At 37.7% G+C, this 20184-nt stretch overlaps 1 protein-coding gene across 6 annotated transcripts in view; it reads right to left on the bottom strand.

Annotated features, from left to right (window-relative positions):
- nrxn2b (neurexin 2b) overlaps positions 1-20184 on the bottom strand; it is a 1142582-nt gene that overhangs the window by 817528 nt on the left and 304870 nt on the right. The gene's annotated exons all lie outside the window — the stretch shown is intronic.

The raw sequence follows: 20184 nt of genomic DNA, 5'->3' as shown, positions 1-20184 counted from the left end.
TATATATATATATATATATATATATATATATATATATAGAGAGAGAGAGAGAGAGAGAGAGAGAGAGAGAGAGAGCTTTTAGCCTTTTCATGCGCGGTATCTGTAGCTAATATAGAGGTTTTCTCTTGGATGTTGGATTCGACTGACCCAGTTATGAAATATGCATAATTATGAGTGGGCTTTGTGAATGCTGATGGAAGCATGGTTCATTTTTACCATTGTTTAGAGCTTGTAGTTATTCCCAAACCAGCGGCTGGTCCTGCAGTTGTTCGAAGGAGACACATAAATGATAACACAGGTGCACTGTTCATGGAAATGATACACTTTGAAAATGCCTCATGTTCTGATGTTGATGATTTGTTGAACTCTGTAACTTCGAGTGTTTTGAATGTTCTGGACACCATTGCCCCGATGAAGGTTAAAATGGTTAAAGATAAGCAGAAAGCGCCATGGAGGAATGATGACTCGGTCAGGGCACAGAAAAGGGAGTGCCGGAGGGCCGAGCGGGAATGGCGCAAGTCAAAGCTCCAGGTTCATTATGAAATTTACAGAGAAAAGATGCACATGTACAACCACAGTTTATGTAGAACAAGGCAAAGGTATTTTTCTGACATTATTGGAAGTTGTAGTAACAACTCTCGTATCCTGTTTGCAACGGTAAACAGATTAACAAACCCCCCAGCTCCACTGCCGTTAGAACTAATTTCCACATCTAAGTGCAATGAGTTTGCAGTATTCTTTAATGACAAGGTTCAGGGTATTAAAAATGCCATAAATTCCACAACACAAATAACAACCCAGCACCCACCTAGACACTTAGAGCTGACTCACTTTACACCTGTAACTGATAAAACTGTCCAAGAGATTGTCACCAGTCTGAGTTCATCTACATGCTGCCTCGATGTGCTACCCACTAAATTTTTAAAGTCTGTGCTCAACAGTTTGCTGTCACCACTCACTCACATAGTTAATATGTCACTTCAATCTGGAACATTCCCAAGTGCTTTGAAAACTGCGGTTATCAAGCCTCTCCTAAAGAAGAGCAGTCTTGATGCCACAATATTGAACAATTATCGACCAATCTCAAATCTGCCATTTTTAGGCAAAGTCCTTGAAAAAGTTGTTTACCAACAGCTTATTAACTTCCTTGAAATGAACAACTCCTTTGATGTTTTCCAATCAGGTTTTAGACCCCACCACAGCACTGAGACTGCTCTTATCAAGGTGACAAATGACATCCGCCTGAACACTGATGCAGGCAAAGTCTCAGTCTTGATCCTGTTAGATCTGAGTGCTGCTTTTGACACTGTTGATCATGGGATCCTCTTACAGAGACTGGAGGACTGGGTGGGCATCTCTGGTACGGCACTAAACTGGTTCAAGTCCTATTTAGAAAACAGGGAGTACTTTGTTGAAATTGGAAAATCTATATCAGATAAAATGTCCCTGACCTGTGGGGTGCCCCAGGGTTCAATCCTGGGACCCCTGCTGTTCAATCTCTACATGCTGCCATTAGGCCAGTTAATACGCAGCAATAATGTGTCTTACCACAACTATGCAGATGACACTCAGATCTATGTCTCACTAGCAGCAGGTGAATATGGACCAGTGGATTCACTCTGCCACTGCATCCAACAGATCAGTGTGTGGATGCAAAACAACTTTCTCCAGCTAAACTCAGACAAGACTGAAGTTATCATCTTTGGCCCACAGAAACATAGAGAAAGTGTCAGCAGTCACCTCCAGTCTCTCTCTCTAAAACCTTCAAATCAGGCTAGAAATCTAGGGGTAATAATGGACTCAGACTTGAACTTTAACAGCCACATCAAATCAATAACATCTGCAGCTTTTTACCACCTAAAAAACATTGCAAAAATCAAAGGTATACTGTCAAAGCCAGACTTAGAGAGACTTATCCATGCATTTGTCTCCAGTAGGTTAGACTACTGTAACGGCCTGCTCACTGGCCTCTCCAAACGAGCCTTAACACAGCTGCAGTACATCCAGAATGCTGCTGCTCGGGTCCTGACTAGAACCAGGAAGTATGAGCACATAAGTTCTGTGCTCAGGTCTCTGCACTGGCTTCCTGTAGCTCAAAGAATAGACTTTAAAGCAGCTCTGCTTGTGTATAAGTCTCTCCATGGCCTAAGTCCAAAGTATATCTCCGACATGTTAGTGCCATATGAACCATCTCGCAATTTGAGGACTTCAGGGATCGGCCTCCTGCTGGTGCCCAGAGTCAGGACTAAACATGGGGAATCAGCGTTTAAATTTTATGCAGCTAAAACTTGGAACAGTCTTCCTGAAGATGTGAGACAGGCCTCTACTTTGACAATGTTTAAATCCAGACTCAAAACAGTTCTGTTTAGCTGTGCATATGACTGACAGGTTTTTATTCTGCACTCTTCTCTTTTAATGTTGATTTTATGATGATTATTTGTGATTATTTATGTTTGATTTGTGTGATTTTAATGTCTTTCTTATTCTGTAAAGCACTTTGAATTACCTTGTGTACGAATTGTGCTATACAAATAAACTTGTCTTGCCTTGCCTTGCCTTGCCTTGTAGTCAAGTATTGTAAAGGACTCAGTGGGGGTACTATATATGCCTGTAGCAACAATAGATTGAAAGCAGTTCAATTAATCATGGGTTTCAGATCTTTGTTATACTCAAGAGTTTGAGGACTTTTTTCCATTCAAAACATATGATATCCACTTATAAAATGGATTGTATTTGGTAACAGTCAAAATTTCTCATAATTTTGGAACCCATAGTTGAGGTATTGAATCTGCAATCAACATCGCCTGTTTCTCTATGGGTACATATGTAGACGTGATTTTGATGCCATACTGTATAACATACATACACAGCAATAATATCTCCATAGAGACCAGTAGGTGACAGGCCATCCACCAAAAGTTTGATTTACTATTAGGTATAAGCAGCTCTTGAGATCAAACTATGTCTGCTGTGTGCTGTCGGCATCTAATTAAATAAAAACAAAACATGTTTTTGTCAGACAATCAGGAACTGTGTGGTTAGCATACTAGTTGTTGTTAGCTTTTACTGTGACAGTAAAACTTTGCTATGGTTTCTGAGATTGCGAAAAGTGCACACAAACTCATTAATTAGGATGTTCTGAATGCATTATGTAAGTGAGGAATAACTTTCGACCACTGCAAACTGCTTCAAATTAACTAGTTCTGTTTTTCACATTTTTATTAAGTAAAAATCAGGTGCAGTGTATCCAATTGACGTTAGCATCAGATGCATACAAAGTTTTCATCCCATAAGACAATAACTCACTCCAAAAATGTATAATACAATGATTGGGAATCTAACTTTCTCTTAGAATGACAAATGATAGAATCCTGTTAGTGTGAAACGCGATAACAAGAGGAGGCTGCCGGTAAATCTTTAAACATCTTCGTCTGGATCAGCAGCAGGTGAGACAGCTCCACAAATCCATCAAACATTTTTATTTATTAAATTTGCTTTTCTTTAAAATAAATAAATAAAATCTTACCCATGTCTCTTTCTTTGCTCTGATGTTGGCAAGGCTCAGAGAGAAGGCTCATTAGTCCAGAAATCTGAACACTAGCAAACAGATCCACCAGTATGCAAGAGCAGACAGTATCATCCCAGCGCAGAGACAAGAAGACAAATATAACAGTTTTAGCAAATCTGGAACAATATTGGAGTTTGTGAGCTAGTCCAATGAGACTAGAGATTTGAATGCTAGGTTTTGGGCATGCTAGGTTCTGATTCTCCAAAGACCACTTTTTGCATATAGTTTGTACTTGTCAAAAGTATCAAGAATCAGATACTAATCAATATAAGTATCGATACTGCAAAAAATCACATTAACAGGGCACAGTTTGAGGTTGTGACCTCATGGTAATATAAACAAAGTACTATTATTTTGTATATGAAAATTACTTTCAAGTACTAAAAAGCATTTTTTTTCTCAGTAAACATCCTAAAGTACAGTGCCATCTTGACTTTTGTAAGAAAATGGAGTGAAATCCACTCCAAGAGAGATTATGATCATCATTTTTTTTTATATTAGAAAATACCAACAAATTTTAAACGTATCAACAAAACTTAAATCTACCTACACAAAGAATCAGAAGTTTAGTGTTTTCTATAATAATAAAGCCATGACTGTCTTTAAGCTTAAATCTGACTTTGCTAACTGTACACCATGAAATCACCTAGCAACCAAAAGCAGAATTATATTACAGTATTACAATTCCCACTTCATAACCTCATAATGAGCCAATGGGCCACTGTTAATCACATCCATGTAATACCTATTCATATTAACTCAATCTCTGATAAAAGAGAGGTGCAGCACTCATCCATCAGACCTGTCCAGCCCAGCAGGGGTCAAGCATTTTGGGTCACTCTACCCCGGGCAAGTGACGGCCAAATCCAGAGTGCTGCTGGCACCCACTTCACCTGTCAGACCACTGTTACTGCTAACGGTGCCATCAGGAAAACCATGTCCTTTAATGTAACCTTAGTAACCCCTGCAGCTGGTAATGGTGCTGGTGTAAGTGATTTGTGTAGTCAGACTGATTACACAAAGCAGATATATTATTAATACATTATTACACAAGTTTTGAGAATAAAGTATGTGCTGTTCTAATTACATATACAATATTTAATAAGCCCAAATAAATGTAGTACTAAATAAAAATAGCGGTGGGCAAACTTAAAAATTGCGACAATATTAAAACATTTTGCAGAATTTTATATTTAAAATGGCCATTAATTAACATGACACAAAAAAGTTTTGGAAAGATACTTAATTTACTCTATACATTTTTTTATTTTTTTTATTTATTTTTTTTTTTTGACAAAACAAAGGAAGTACGTGACCGAGGACACTGTGGATGTTTGTACAAGTTAAACTAGAGGCATCTCGAATCCGGAGTGGTTCGTGGAACCGAGTGACAATCTCATGGTGGACCGAGGAGTGACCTTATGAGACCTTATGTTTTGATGGACTGGATGCTGTTCCTGATCGGTAAGCGTGGTTTCTGCTATTGACTTAATTATGGGTCAAATGTGTATTATGTGTAATCATTAGCATTAGCTAATGCCAATCTGTGCCCCCCCGACCACCACCAATCATTCACGCACAAACCACTTGGGTGAAGTGTCTTGCCTAAGGACACAATAACAAAACTAAGGACACAATGACAGAAGTTGGTTCGAGCGGGACTCGATCCTCCAACCTCTAACCACTGAGCCACTGTTGCAGAATGGCTGTCACACTGTACAATCATGTACAGTGTGTTTTAGTTTCCAGTGTGTTTGTTTACATTTTTAAGTGTGTGTGTTTGTTCACTGTTTGCAGTGTGTGGTTTGTAAATATATATTTATTTTTGACCCATACCACTTGTTTTGACTATATTTTATATACAAATATACATTTTATATTGTGTTTTGATATGATATATAAATGTACAGTAATAGAGCAGCTGTGCAGATACAGATTCCTCTCAGTGCCTCGTTGATGTCTGTGGGTTGAAACATTCAAAAGTTATTGCAGTTTTTCCAAACGTTCTCCAAATGTCTTCATTTGGATAGGTTTGGAGAGGCCTGGACATACTGATGATAAAATGAGTGTAAAACTCTCATGGTCAACAAGATTTTCAGTTGAGATATAGTGTAGTTTTGTCCCCAGCTCCCTACTGCAGCTTTCTACACCTTTATTTTCACAAAAAAATGTAGGCGAGGATGAGAAAAAAAACTGTATGTGTGTTCCAAAGTGTATAAATGCTCAGCAGACAAACTTACAGTGATTCTGACACCTGTGTGTAAAACTATAGGGTGTTACCTTTACAAAGACCCCAAACTTGTGTATTTACTACTGAGGGTTCAATAATGGTGATCATTTTAATCTGGAGTGGTCAGAACAAAGGCAATTTCACCAAAATGACCCGGAATGCTAAGGAAATGGTGCCTATAACTAAAACTCAAAATCCATGAATCTAAACATTCCTGCATTTGACCCATGATTCAATACTGCTGTGGAAAAAAGTGAGGAGCACATTTATTTTGCATTACAGCATCCTCGTTCCCACAAGTGTTATTGTGACTTTACCTTGTCCCCAGTGTCTGCATTTTTAAACTGGAAAGTGGTTAGAAGTAGAAAAGCACTATATGGTAGCTGACCATTTTATCTTTGGGAGCCTAACCAGGGTCCTTATTCTGACTTGTTTGGTTTGACCTGGGTTAGGAAGAAAAAAAAAAAAAAAAAGCAACACTGTGTGTGCCATGTTTGAGAAGAAACTATGCCAACAAAAGAAGATTGACAAATATTATGAAAGTTGGCAAAAAGAGATGAGAAAAGTGCTTCATCAATGACTGCAGGGGTCCAAAAACAGGTTTTAGCCATTTCTCATACTTTATGCAAATGATTAGTGGTGGAAAGAGTCAAGTAAAATTACTGTTACATGGCTAAAACTGTACTCAGTTAAAAGTACTACTGCCAAAACATGTATGGAAAAAAAAATACTCTAGTTACTTTTCAACACATTTTTGTACATTATACATCAATCTTTGTGCAAAACCTCATTAAACATATAAAGGTGAATTAAGTTGTCTGAAACCATTTTGCATATTCAGACCATCTGATGCAGTGTTATTATGTGTTTGTGAATATAGGTTTAAAAATTGATTTAAAAAGTACAACTACACGAGTATTCGTAAATGACGATGCAAGTCTATAGTTATGTTACCAAAATACATGGTGTCTTGCGGTTCCCATGTCAAGTTGTAACCTCTTGACTGGTCTTGCACTTGAAAACCAATTACTGCATGGTTTTCTGAGGGCATTGTTGTTGATGTTTAACAGTGGGCAAATGGTCTATTGTACTGGGAGCATCTGCGGTCAGTAAGATTAAGTACCATTCACATTTTTTTTTTTTCTTTTTAAGAATGCTCGAGAAGAGGCTGTGTAAGGACGTACTAAGGTTGTCCTCTTTCTGTCTTGAGTAATAAGGGCCAAACAGGTGCTTAGTTCTTGTACAGTCACCTCAGGAGACCTCGGAGTAGAATATTCTGTGAAACTCTTTTGTCTGGACCATGTGGAAACTCAGGTAAGTATGAAAGTTATGTGCATGTGTTTAACTGAAAAGAATAGCTTTAACCAAATACATTTATTAAAGTAGCTTATGTGTATGTGTAATATTTAACTTGAGGTGTGCTATAACCAAACCAAACAAACCCGGGATAGTTCTGTCAGGCTGCTTATTTGCTGGTTATGGCAAAATTATGATAAATGAACAAATGGGTAGATTAAATGAATTAAACTGAGTTTAATGGAACAAAAGAACCCGCACTTGGCTTGCATTGCTATCTTGCTGGATTTTATTTTTATTTTTTAATAAAACATTGTCTCTTGTGAAACTCTTGTACAAGAATTTCAAGAAAATAAAAATACACAACACTTTGAACTATTTTAGAATTTGTTATTGCATTATTCCTCAGCAGTTACCAAACCTCGCCAAACTTTTATTTTCAATCTTCAAACTCACAGGTCCAGTTCTTTCAGACTTGTTTCCCGACCACCTCTGGATGCCGATGTCCTTCTTAGAAAAAACACTTTTCTGAAGACCGCTCGCTAATTGTATTTTGGAACTTGCGCCTTTTGCTAGCTAGCACGCTCTCTGTGACAATACTCTCTGATTGTGCCTTGGGACAAACAATAGCAGCGTGATTTGAACAGCTAGCCCGGTGATTACACAACAAAGCATGCTGGATATTGCAGAGGATGGCAAGCACCTCCTCACCGAGCTCTCCACACTTGTTGCATGCCTCCGTGGGTGGATATTCATTCTCTTTTTCCATTTTCTTTTCAGCAGATCTCGGTTCACAAACCTTTAATTTTTTATCCCAAGAGAGAAAGAAAAGAGCCTGGCTTGTTTGTATGTACGTAATTTGACCACCCGCGAGTAAATTACAGGGTTGTTAGGCAGTTATTGACTTGATCGCTCGGATTGAAACTTTTTTTTTTTTTTTGCATTGAGTTGGGGATGAATGACATAAATAGACATGTAAGGGTTTATTAACTATAAAGTGTTTTGGTCTTTTACTGTGCTTTGATTGCAGATACAAAAGTTGAGTATTCAATAGATGTCTCAAGTATGAAACATTTTTGAAAGGTAGATGTGTAGATGTGGACGCATTTATTTATATATTCCAAATATTTTGTAAATTTAGTGTTTTCTATCAAAGAGCACTCACCTTATTCCGGAGGTCACCGTAAGCACTCCCATTGTCATCCGGGTTGTATTATTTTGCATCTGGCTGCCGAGCTTGACAGCAAATAAGTTCTATATAGACTACAAAGTTTTAAAGCCTCCCAGAGAATTGTGCATTCTTGACTTGTTGGTGCATGTGAACATTGGGCGTATTACACAAATCAACCCATTTTATCTCATATTTGAGCGTGAAAACTTCTCAAATTCTCCATTTAAATGAATGGGATTCCCACAACAAAAGTTTGGCTTAGTAGCATTTAGAGGCAAAAGTGGGCGTGGCAGAATAAGCTCAGCATTGTGAAAGCAGCACTTGATGGCAAAATAAGACTGCTGTGCCTTGTTTGTAGCTAATAATCAAGCATTAATCCTCATCAACCCGGAAGTAAGTACCAAAAGCAGCACTCTAATTAGCTGCCCACCAGTTTTACTTTTCTGTCTGAAAAAAAAAGAAGCTCTAAGGACATGCTTGTGTCCACAAAATGCATAATGATGTTGTCAAAGGGTTAGTGACAGTTAGGATAGAGTTTAAATACCTACTTCCTCCTGAAAATCAGGTACCCCACTTTAATATAATTGGAAGGACAAAACATTAAATAAAGCACACAAAATCTGCTCTTCAAAGGGTCTAAACTGGGTATCTAAACTTGCAAAAGACAGATTTTGAATGCATTACTACTACTATGTGAAATTGTTCTAATTAAAGTTTAAACAGACATAGGACCCAGAGTACCACCAGAAGTAGCCCACATACCACTGTCTGTGAACAACCGATCTAGCAGGCATTTGATGCAAAGACCAAATGTCACTATTAAGACAATAAACTACACCTTGAAGTGCATAAGACAGATTTTCATGTTTTGTTTTGTTTTTTATTATTATTATGCATGGACAGTTTACAGTATCAGTAACTCCCCTTTGATTTGATCACTGCTTCACAGATTCTTGATGACTAATGAACCCTGACATGGCATACCTGTGAAGTGAAAACCATTTCAGGAGACTTCATCATGACGCTCATTGAGAGAGGGCCAAGGTTTGTTTGTTTTTTTGTTTGTTTTTTTTGTCAACAAAGGGTGGCTAGTGTGAGGGACAAAAATGTAGTTGAGTTAATTATATTTTTTTCTTTGCCACAAAATTCCATATATCTAACCACCATATATTTGATGTTTTCAGTATGTATCTAAAATGTAGAAAGTAGTAAACAAAAAAACAAAAAAAACAGAACTTTGAACTGGTAGTGTATGTGCAAGGAAGGCCATTTTTCTGACAGATCAACAACTTAAAGGTGACAATTAAGAAATTACCTATGTCATATCTGCTGCCCGTGACTGCACATAGGCACCTCATTCTATTTGTACTTCTCATAGCCTTTACACAGGCCATAGTTTGCATTGGTTTATCAAGAGTCTGCGTGAACACATGGAGTAGTTTATAGAACTCAAAATAGAGCAGCCATCAGTGGGGGAGGCCAACATGTTGTTCCCAATCAGGGCACACAGACTGCATTTCCAGCCTCTCCCGGCCCGCCTGATTACTACCTGTTTAGAATGGTGATTACATAGGAAGAAGGAAAGGGCAGAATGCTAAGCAGGAGCTAACCCAAAGAGCCGAGAGCCGAGGCAGAGCTAGGCGGGCTATGGCGGAGAAAACAGATCATTATGTATCATTTTACACGCAATCATTCGGACTTGTTTGCTGCATGGGGTGATTCACACTAGCATTTTTAGAGTTGAAAAGGTGGAAGTTAAGCTTGCAATGCACAACATGATAACATGCTTAAAAACAAATAGATTTCATGCTCAGGCTCCGTTCTTTCTAATATAAAAACACATTTTGTATGTAATTTTGTGTCATGCTCAGGACAGTTCCATGATGTTGTTTTAGCAACTGCAAATAGAATTTCTTAAGGTCAATAAAACTTTAAGTGGAAATTAACTGTCTTAAAAATATGATAAACAGAGTTAGTTTTAGACCATTTGCAGCAATCCAAATATATTCCTCACCTCCCAAATGCATTCAGAGCAGCTTAATTCCTGTGAGGAGTTTATAAGCATGTCCCGCAGCTTTCCGCGGTCAGAGTTTTCTTATTTATTTATTTTAGGACACACATCTCTTACAATACATCTGTACTGGGGCAAGAATCATTGTACTTACATTAAATGAATACATCTGGAATACATTTGGGTACTGCCCATTTAATAGTAAAATATTTGCTTAGCGTTTGAACCATCATATCATTTTAGAAAGGAGTACCTAGTGATATCCAAACTTAGAACATGCAAGCTTCAAACAAGAAGGCCTTTCATGGTTTGGGGACTTGAACATAGTACCATCTTGCTATGAGGACAGTCGTGTAGTCTGACAAACTTAGAAGTTTGGATAGCCAACAATCCCATTTGAAAGTTTAAAAATAACTAAAAAGAACTACTATTTTAATAAGAGCACAATTAAAAATACATCAACCTGACAATGTAGGCTTTGCTAACATCCTTGCAATATCTCCAGTTTCGTCCACTGATTTCAAAGGGTGCATACTCGCAAAGTAAATTTAATACGGCACTGAATATTTCCTTCACTTTCTCCTCTCGACAGCCCACCTTTTTAATATTATTCACCTCCACTGCAACTTCATTTACATAGATTCGGCTCCAGGCGCAGCATTGTCTCTTGAAAAGAAATCACAACCTTCGCGGGCCAACGTAATTTGTCAAGACATCAGGCAAGGAAACTGTAGTCTTCCATTTGTTTTGATGGGGCAAAGAAAAATTCAGAGAAATAAGTTGTTTTTAGACATTCCAAATGAGTTCCTAAGAACATATATCTGTTATTCAACTTAATAGCAAGTGTTGGAATAGGTTTGTTTTATAACTCAATTTTTCTCATTTGGTTTAAAGGTCTTGCCGGCAGTAAGTCAGACCTGTTCCTGGTGCATGTTGGACTCCGCCAGGGCTGCCCTTTGTCACCGGTTCTGTTCATTATATTTATGGACAGAATTTCTAGGCGCAGCCAGGGGCCGGAGGGGGTCTGGTTTGGGAACCACAGGATTTCATCTCTGCTGTTTGCGGATGATGTTGTCCTGATGGCTTCTTCGAGCCAGGACCTGCAACAGGCACTGGGGCGGTTTGCAGCCGAGTGTGAAGCGGCTGGGATGAGAATCAGCTCCTCCAAATCCGAGGCCATGGTTCTCGACCGGAAAAAGGTGGTTTGCCCTCTCCGGGTGGGTGGTGAGTCTCTGCCTCAAGTGGAGGAGTTCAAGTATCTCGGGGTCTTGTTCATGAGTGAGGGAAGGATGGAGCGGGAGATTGACAGGCGGATCGGTGCAGCGTCTGCAGTGATGCGGTCGCTGTATCAGTCCAGGACCCAGGACACGCTGGAGGGACTATGTCTCTCGGCTGGCCTGGGAACACCTTGGGGTCCCACCGGAGGAGCTGGAGGACATGTCCGGGGTGAGGGAAGTCTGGGAGTCCCTGCTTAGACTGCTGACCCCGCGACCCGGCTCCGGATAAGCGGAAGAAAATGGATGGATGGATGGATGGTTTAAAGGTGCACTGCGGAAGGTTTGTCACTTGCTTGTATCCATGTAGATGTTATGGCTTTGCCTGGAATGTTTGCCTGGCAAGCAAGCAGATGCCACCAGCTTGCCAAGTCACAGATCTACTCCTATGCTCCTCAGCTATACAATTGAATAACCATGCACTTAATGTAATGTAAGAGGAAAGATGCTCAAATAAATAAAGCAGGGGTGGCGAACAAGTTAGGTACAAAGAGCCAAAATTTTCAACCATAAGACTCAAAGAGCCACACAAGACAGACAAGACCTGCCAAGACAGACAGACACACACACACAATTACAACCATATTATTTCCCTTAAAACAGTCCTCTCCTTACAAAATAACAGCAAGCATTGTACCTCTGTTCATTTCAAGATAAGTGTCCACCCTCAACACACACATCAAATGCAGCTTAGCCAGAGTTAACACAGTACCTACCCAGAGGTCAGATACCCCCCCACATACACACATAAACACATACGCACAGGCATCTCTTCCTCTCTCTCTTTCTCTCACTTTGTCAAACACACACACACATTTACTCTTTATCTTCATCTCTGTCTCTCTCTGACACACACAACTACTGAACACACTTCAGAAACACAGGGCCTGTATAATGTAAACTGATGGAATATTTTTAGTTTATTTTTTAAGTCTATTTTTAAAATTATTTTAAGCTATTTATATATTATCTTGTTTTATTGCATGTACCATTATACTTATGTTCTTTAACTGTGTGGTGCAATACTGGAATTTCCCCACTGTGGGACTAATAAAGGCTTATCTTATCTTATTAAAATATTAACACAAGCATAAGTCAAGTGTTATTTCCAAACCACATCACAGATTTTCTTACCTTGTTGGAGTGATGGGATGATAATCTCAGTGGGATTTTTTTAATTATCTGGAGCCAAGGTTTCAATTACATCCACAAAACACTGTTTTAAAAAGACTGTCTTTTTACCTGGCTTTTCAAGGTGCTCAGTTTGTACTTGCGTAGTTCAGAACCTTTGGGGAATTCCTTGTCCATATTAGCTTGGAGAGTGCTAAAATGTGGCTAAAGATTTGAAGCCTTGAAATGTGATATTGTAGTATTGCAGATTAAACAGAGTGATTTGCCATTCCGTTCAATAAAAAAAGTAAGCATCTTCCCATTCTTCCAGAAATGTGTTCATCCTCATATTTTCGTTTAGTTTTGCATTTTGCGATTTTGACTCGAGGGTAACAGTCTGCACGCACATGAAATGTTTACTTATTTTCGCGGCATTAGATGTAACCCGCAAAGATGACGAGCGGTCACGTGTCAGACGCAGCGTAAAAAAAAGCTGATAAATCAGTTTTTATATATTGTTTATTATTTGTTTTAATAAGCTCTGGTGGATTTGAATGTGTTTTAAGAGAGAAAAAAATAAGTGAAACATGAGACAATGCAAAGAGCCGCAGTATATAGAAAATATTATACGAGGCAAAGAGCCGCATTCCTATTGGCAGAGAGCCACATGCGGCTCGAGAGCCGCATGTTCGCCACCACTGAAATAAAGAAATTAAATGAAAAAACTCTTCAAATTAAATGAGTTTTGAAGACGCTGCTAGCATGCGCCTACATATTGCATTTTCAGACAAAGACAAAAATACCCATTTGCTATTCTCAGTCCATTTTCACAACCACTTCAGAACAATATACGTGCAAATGATGCTGGCCACATATATCTATTGACCGGTGACACAAAAGCGCCCGTAGCTCTACAATGATAAAGATGTTTTGTAAGTGGAATGGAAGGTCAGCCACTCTTTTGGCCACTAAACCATGTTACACTCTATAGGCTGTTTGTCACTGCGTCCCAGCCAACATGCCCAGTCCAGACTGCAGCCCCAGAGCATTCATCAAGCGCTCCTCCTGGCCCCGTGTCCTTGAGCAGGGCCATTTGAAAGGGCCCACTGAACTGTAAAGGTCAGACGGATTTGTGACTATGTTCTGCAGAAGTAGCAATTGAATGGGGTGTGCCTGCAGTGTACAGTGGTTGACAGTGGAATGTGTTAGTGGAATATTTGGTGGATGCTTGCTTTGCTTTGTTATCAAAATGTGTTAGTTTATTAGCAATGGAAACTGAACCGAAAACCTTCAGGTTAAGCTGGGCTGAATGTGACTACAAAGAGAGTTCATACTTAAAACCACTATACCTGATTTGTACCGTATAAAAAACATAAAAACTTGTTCACTCTAAACAGTTTGCAGTGCTCAAACACACTTAGGTGCACTTTTCACAATTTGCAAAAGCCAAAGCATTGTCATCATGGCAATACAACTAGCATGCTAAAAGACACTCTGACAGACAGAACAAATAATAATCCATGGTTCATATTCAATTGAACACACAATTCAGAGTGCCACACATACCTAAGTGGCGTGAGCCAGGTTAGGTAGAGCTACCAATTTAAACTATGTTTCTCACTCATGCTTCAATATACCATATAGGGCTTTGAACATGGGGAATCTAAATGTTCCTCCTTGCAGTGAACTACTGTACCTCACACTCCTTGCTACTATCAGTGGTAAATGTACACATTAATTACTGGCATGATGGTACAATGTAGCACGTAGTGCTATATTTTAGTTTTTGTTTGTGCACAAAATGCCTACAATTACATTTGATTAAATTTCACAATTTCACACCACAAAGCAATTGAATAAAGTAGACAAAGCCAGGAATGGACTTGTATTTATGACCATATTTTTATAATAGACCCAATAATAACAAAACAGAGACACAGACACCTGTCAGCATTCAGCATGACATGTCCACCCTGAGCTGACATTACTGAGATATGTTTTGTCAGTGAGTGTCACATTCTAATAACTCAGAGCTGGTGTGGGACGGCTGGAGAGTACACAGGAATGCAAATAACTGCCCTTTGTTTCAGTCTTCATTTCTTTCTGTTTCTCATCGGAAATAAAATATCACAGAATGACTGACAGTAAAATTTAAAATTATGTTTTGATATGTACTACTTTTTAATAGTATGAAGAGGTGGATCCAGCAGCAGAGAATCAGCAGTGATTTACAATGAACAAAATTGAAATAAACATATTAATCTACCCATGACATAGTTTATTAATAAGTACCTGTCATGTATGTCTAAATAGTGTGGATTGGTTTAATTGGTGGATATACTAGATGCCATTTTAGGCAAGATGCTGTGAGATTAATATATATGATATATTATACTTTGACCTGTATGTTTTCGTGGGTGCCAGTGTGGCACGGATATGTCATAATGTACTTGGAATATACATGGATGTGGATGTGCATTTTGTACCAACATATGCAAGTTTCCCAAGAAAGATCAGATAAGAATATATGTTTTGCACACTGTGTCTTCATTGAACCCAGATAACATGTTCATGTCTGTATATTCCAAGCTAATCATTGAGAGAAGGTGACGTGTGCTACTAGTATATAGAGCCCACTCTGGAGATGTAAAATGAGGAGATTGTGTCGAATCAGTTTGAATGATGCCTGTGCCGAAATAAAGAACCTGGTTTATGGATCTACTTGAGCCTACTGGGTTTTTGTTTGCGGTGTGCCTCCGGGAAAAGCTGAAAATGCCCTTTCTGATACTTAATTATTCAAAACAGAACTTAACAGAAATGGTTGCTACCATTACTCTTACTACTACTACCATCAACCCAAAAGTCAGAGGTTCAATTCACGTTCTGACCAGTTGACCAGGTCGTGGGCAGAAAGGTCAGTGAGGCAAATTGGCAGCCTTTTTCCATCAGTCTACCAGCTTGCCACTGCAGTGTATGGAGTGAATGAATAATAACTACAGTTTAGCTTCAACATTGTATAAAATGTATATCTATGAAACAGAATAACTTAAGCATGATGAGCAATGAGGTGTGTGGCCCAATCCAAAAAAGGTTTCAGTGACTTAATTCTCAATAAAAAGTCCAAAAACACAATATATTTCAGTTTTTAACATGGGTATACATAGCTTAAGCTCATAATATAATTTCTGATTGGTACGTGATGTATTTAACACCCCCAAATGTTCTTTTTCAAGTTGAAGAGCAGCAAAAACAGCAACAAAGCGCACATGTTGATTTGAATAGCATGATTACGTCGTATAGCTATTTTCAGCATTGTTCAAATTGTCACTTGAATCACATTTGAATATTGATAATTCAGAAAATAAATGTAAAACTGTTTTTCTTTCACATATGCCATGTCTAAATGAAATGCATGTACCTGAAGTTTTGTTTCATTCGTGCCTGTTTAACACACAGATCCTGTTTGTTTAGGCTGAGTTCTTCTCTCAACTGAAAAACACTCTGTGATGTCATGTGGTAATACAGCTAGTGCTCCACTGTGTGTTTAAATTCCAAACATCATCACAAGAATCAATTGGATGATTTCAGTTCCGGAATTGCCAATGTCTACTGAACAAAAGGTAAAAGGTAGCTGTTGAAACTTGAAAACTACCCCTTCGTGACAGGTAGAACAGAGCAATTTGAGCTTTGGAGATGTAGACAGACTAATAATAAAGGATTACTTAAACATGTGTGAATGAAACAAAACACAAGCCCAGGCATGTTTTGAGGAGGAAACAGCATTATAACATGGCTAAAAGGTCACAATAATCAATTTTGTGTAATATAGGACCTTTAAGATATAACATTGTTTATACTAATATACTAATAATGTTTTTTTCTCTTGCTAGAACTGAATACTGTGTATATTTCTTATCAAAGGTGACCAATATATGGATATCGCTAATATTGTATTAGATTGCCTAATGACCTAAAGATCTGGGGTTGCAAACATTTATTGACTAACCGTGACTAGTTGAATATAAAACATAAATATAGTCGTATCTTCATAATCGTTATCACAGAGGCTATATATCTAAATATGAAAAAAGAATGACCTATATCTGGTTTTCATTAATAATTCATTTTATTTATAAGTATTCTCAATTTTGAAACCTTCTGTTAGCATATTTTAATCTTTATTTGGTTGAAAATGTGTTTTGAAAATCAAATTTACGATACAAACAATAATTTGAGTTGTCCACTAATCAAAAAACATAATCGCTGACTTGTCGACTACCAATGGTGGAAGAAGTACTCAATTTATCTAAGTAAAAGTACAGATACTGGAGCAAAAAAAAAAAAAAGTAACTCAAGTAAAAGTAAATGTATCACACAAAAAAATCAACTTAAGTAAAAGTATTAAAGTACTCCTTTAAAACCGAATATAATGAAAAAAATATTTTGAGGTCTGATAAGGCTTTAAATGTACTGACTTTGACAAAGTTTTGTGATGAATTTTGCTCAGCAAATAAAAACTGAAAAGTAAAAGTAAGCATCTACTGTAAAATGTACTTAAGTAAAGTCTATATACCTAAAATGTGTGCATAGGTGCAGTGGTTTATTACTTTCTCTTTGTTACGTTCCACCACTGTCTACTACTAAAATAATTTGCAGCTTTATAATCTAGATTTTTTTTGTCCATTTCTCATTTAATTTCAAATTCACATCATCCATATTTTCTTTTTTTTTTTTTTTTTTTTTTAGAATATCTATAGAATTGTTCTGAGCTTCATCAACAAACTTTACCTCCCTAGTAGCATATATTTCTATTTCTCATCCATTTTCTGCATCTCGTCTGTGCTGTGATCACGGAGGCAGCTCGCGTCTGCTAAGCCTGCCCTAATCTTAGGACATCAGCTCGGTAAAGCTCCTCATTATGAGCAGTGGGCACGGCAATCAGGAGAGAGAAGCCCCGCCGGCCCAAATCCACTTCAACTCAGCCAATTCAAGGGCAGAGCCTGGGGGATGATTGGGCATATATATCCTCTGGGACTTATGGTGACATGACACTAATGTATGCCTTTCATTTTAATTTTTAATTTTTTTTAAGAACTTCAAAAATACAAAAGTTGCATGTGTAAACTATGACACTGTGTATGTCTTTTGTGTACATTTTCCAAATTATGTATATTGTTATTATGTACATTCACATTAACCTTATGCTTACAGCTGATCCAACCCAGTTTGTCAAAGCAGGTAGCAACAGCCCCTATCATGTATTGCTCAAGGGCACAATATCAGTATCCACTAGAGTGAGTTTTGTGCAGGTGGTTTGAGTATTAAATAAATACATACATAAAAAATTATGTCAGGTATTATGCAAAATCGATCCCCATTTTATTTTTATTTTTTATTTTTTTATTTATTTTATCACCATATGGCTGGGGATAAGATAAAATAAGAGATTTTTAAAAGCAACCAGTAATCTAATGACTATTGAAATAAAGTGGTCTTTAATAATAGTAGTAATTTCCTTTTAGAAGGAGAAATCACTGAATAGTCAAATAACTTTTCAAACACTGGCAGATTTTTTTTTTTCCCACACTGTAACTTCTAATTTTTACTTTCTTTCAAATATTAAATGTACAATATCCAGTTGTTACACCATTATTACCTGCTAATCCTGTAGTTTTGATCTATCCAAACATATTCTGAAATGTGATTATTGTATTAGTTTGCTTGTTCATATTTCAGTCTTTTTGTCAATTAGGGAGATGACAGTAACTAAGTTGGTTGAGTGTTTGTCCACTGATCTGAAGGTTGGCAGTTTGAATACCTCAATATAAAAAAAACAAAAAAAAAAAAAACACATCATTGGTACTGTGATCAAATCCACTGACCCACAGGTTGGCAGTGCAATTCTATCTCCCATAGATGAGTACTCTCATTGTCTCCTTGGGCAAGACACTTGCCCCTCGCCCCTAGTGTCTGGATATACTGGTGTGTAAATGGGTGTGTGGTTCCTTGATGTAAAGCACTTTGAGTGCCTTGAAGGTGGATTAGCACTATAAAAATATGTGATCATTTTCCATTTACCATAAACTTCAAACACAACATATAAACTGACTGCTAAAAGTGTACCAACCCCTTTCACACATTCAATACACACATACTGCACACGTTGCTAAACAGCATTGGCAGCTATTGCTGATGTCTTGCATACTTTACGCATGCATTCCATAATTCCATTTATTCTTAGCATGCTCTACTTCCCCATATGGCTCATCGTCTACTTGTGACAGAAAGTAAACAAAGCTCCCGCAACTGGCATCCGCACATGTCAATATCATACAGAGATGGTGCTAATTAGAAAACTGAGTGGATGAAATATAGAAATAGAATAAGTATGGAAATCTGCACGAGCTAGCACGTGGGTGTCGGTCCACCATTAGGGCCTATATATTCAAGATACCTATGTAAAACATCATATATAACCTTTAAAGCCTGTCAATCAAATGGTGTAATTGAGAGAAATTATAGTAATTACCACATGAAAGAAATGACAGCTATCAAGGCATTTTCCTGACTCCAGACTCAAATGCGTCATCTGGTTTTAAAGTGACCTGTCTGTAATCAGTAACATTATTGGTACATATAAGTACCAATAATAAGCAATATAATCCACAAAATAGCTTTTGTTTGGATGCAGACGTCATCAGGTAATGGATATTATTTTGTAAGCAACAGCTCCATCATCGCAAAGTGATGATGGAGACTCTAGAACTGTAGTTCTCAAACTTTTCACACCAATTACCAATTACCAATTACCATTGTATCTAAACCAGGTCGAGGACACCACCACTAGTTAAATGTAGGCCTGTCATGATAACACATTTTGAAGCTTTTTAATAATGAAAATACTTTATGCTACTGACACAAAGCAGGATAATCCCAGTAAACCAATTTTGAAATATCTACAGTATCATTAAAAAGCCTAAGCTTTCTGCCAATAAATAGCAGAATGAACTGATAATTAGCCATAGCATTTATTGATTCTACATTTTGCAGCTAAAATCTGATCATATTTCATAAAAATGGCAAAAATCTCCCTACTATTTCAAAGAAAAAGTACCCAATATAAATATTGAGCCCCAAAATATATTGTTCCAGTTATCATATATTGAACAAGTCGATTGTAATTATTGTGACAGGCCTAGTTACATGACTCGTGATTAAATCAACACTAGACCAGAAGAGGACTCCATGTACCATTAGAACAGCTTGATTACCATACCACAGTGTGAGAATCACTGCTCTACAACACCCTACTAACTATCTCTACAGTATTTTAAGGCCACAGTATGCAACTTTGCATTATGCATGTATTTTTACTCTGAGCATGCTTGCATCTTCACAAATGTGACTCCTGCTTGGTTTGGAGGAAGGAACCTCCTGCTTTTTCCATGGGAATGCTGATCCTCTTTGGCCATAATATTCCACAGTATGACATAAAACTTATCTATCTCTGTGGAGAAAGTTTCA

The sequence above is a fragment of the Periophthalmus magnuspinnatus genome, chromosome 18 (genome assembly GCF_009829125.3).
Source record: "Periophthalmus magnuspinnatus isolate fPerMag1 chromosome 18, fPerMag1.2.pri, whole genome shotgun sequence".
NCBI classification, from domain to species: Eukaryota; Metazoa; Chordata; class Actinopteri; order Gobiiformes; family Gobiidae; genus Periophthalmus; species Periophthalmus magnuspinnatus.
This window is presented reverse-complemented; position numbering and strand designations above follow the sequence as displayed.